Here is a 1,812-nt window from a genome sequence, read left to right as displayed (position 1 = left end):
TAATTAATTTGGCACGCAGTGTTTAAAACAAGTGTATTGTCCTCATAGAAAATCTCTTCTGTAACATAACTACATAGGGAGAAACGTATTCAATTTCTTTTCTTTCACGTTAATAAATATAGTCTTCCATCATGCTCTGTCGCAGTCCCCCTCTGGCAAAAAAGCTGAATAAAGGTAGGGCGTCTCAGAGGAAAATCTCCATCAATTGTGTTTTCACATTTTTACTAGTTCACAGCAAAAATATAAATATATTCCACGTTATTGACTAGTATAAATGAATCCCTGTGACTTCAGTGGAACTCCACTATTTCATGACAAACAAGGATTAAAATCTTTAATCTTATCTGAGGTCTAACTACCTTACACAGAAAATATGAACTAAATATATAACTAAATATAAATATGTTGAAGTTCAACAAGGCCAAGTGCCGGGTCCTGCACTTTGGCCACAACAACCCCCTGCAGCGCTACAGGCTGGGCACAGAGTGGCTGGAGAGCAGCCAGGCAGAAAGGGACCCGGGGGTGCTGATCGACAGGAGGCTGAACATGAGCCAGCAGTGTGCCCAGGTGGCCAAGAAGGCCAATGGCATCCTGGCCTGCATCAGGAACAGTGTGGCCAGCAGGAGCAGGGAAGTGATCCTTCCCCTGTACTCTGCATTGGTGAGGCCACACCTGGAGTATTGTGTTCAGCTCTGGGCCCCTCAGTTCAGGAAGGACATTGAGGTGCTGGAGCGGGTCCAGAGAAGAGCAACGAGGCTGGTGAAGGGACTTGAGCACAAGTCCTATGAGGAGAGGCTGAGGAGGGTTGTTTAGTCTGGAGAAGAGAAGGTTTAGAGGTGACCTCATCACTCTCTTCAGCTACCTGAAGGGAGGTTATAGCCAGGTGGGGGTTGGTCTCTTCTCCCAGGCAACCAACAATAGGACAAGGGGACATGGGCTCAAGCTCTGCCAGGGGAGGTTTAGGTTAGATGTTAGGAAGAAATTCTTTAGAGAGAGAGTAATCAGGCATTGGAACAGCCTACCCAGAGAGGTGGTGGATTCAGCATCCCTGGAGGTTTTTAAAAAGAGATTGGATGTGACCTTTAGTGCCATGCTATAGTAATTGGAGTTGGATCAGGGGTTGGACTTGATGATCTTGGAGGTCTTTTCCAACCCAATCTATTCTATGACTCTATGATTCTATGGTTCCTCCTAATGGAACTTAGTAGTCTTAAACTACTGAGGAAAGAATTTCACTTCTGATCATCCAGACTATTTTGTTGTACATGATTTTTTCACCTTTTTATTATAAGTTGAATGATTTAAAATCCAATATACATGATATAAAATGTGTAATATATGTGTCGTTATATGTATCTATGGATTTTAAATATCCATTTATGCACATGTGTAAACTTTAATTCACAGAATAATACAAAAGATAGGTAAGTATAAAACAAGTATAGAACAATCTGACATCAAGTAAGAGAAAATACAAATTAAATATTAAAATCAAGCATAAATTTGCGATCATGTATATTATATGAAAATATTTGCACACATGGTTGATCAGACTTTGTTTTGCAAAGGAAACTACATTTACACAAAAGAATAGCTTGGCTTTTTTGCATCTTTTTTCCTTTAATCAGGAATCAAGAGATTTGGAGTCAGATATAGACTTTAATTTCTCTTGATTATGTTGTTAACTGAGAGATAGAGAAGGTAGAATCTATGCTAGCAAAAATTTATTGCTATTTTATTAATATAGAATTTTTTATAGATCAAGTAGTGCTAATCATAATATATAACCAGTAAGTTAAACCAAAGATTTTG

At 39.2% G+C, this 1,812-nt stretch overlaps 1 protein-coding gene across 1 annotated transcript in view; it reads left to right on the top strand.

Moving 5' to 3' along the window:
• Positions 1-1,812, top strand: part of LOC114070647 — a gene marked incomplete at its 3' end in the record, with an annotated part of 21,020 nt that overhangs the window by 1,711 nt on the left and 17,497 nt on the right. The gene's annotated exons all lie outside the window — the stretch shown is intronic.

Source organism: Empidonax traillii, unplaced genomic scaffold, assembly GCF_003031625.1.
Source record: "Empidonax traillii isolate 1590-97213 ecotype Southwest subspecies unplaced genomic scaffold, ASM303162v1 scaffold1643:size83958, whole genome shotgun sequence".
NCBI lineage: Eukaryota > Metazoa > Chordata > Aves > Passeriformes > Tyrannidae > Empidonax > Empidonax traillii.
The sequence above is the reverse complement of the archived record's forward strand: the minus strand, read 5'-3'. Positions and strand labels throughout refer to the sequence as shown.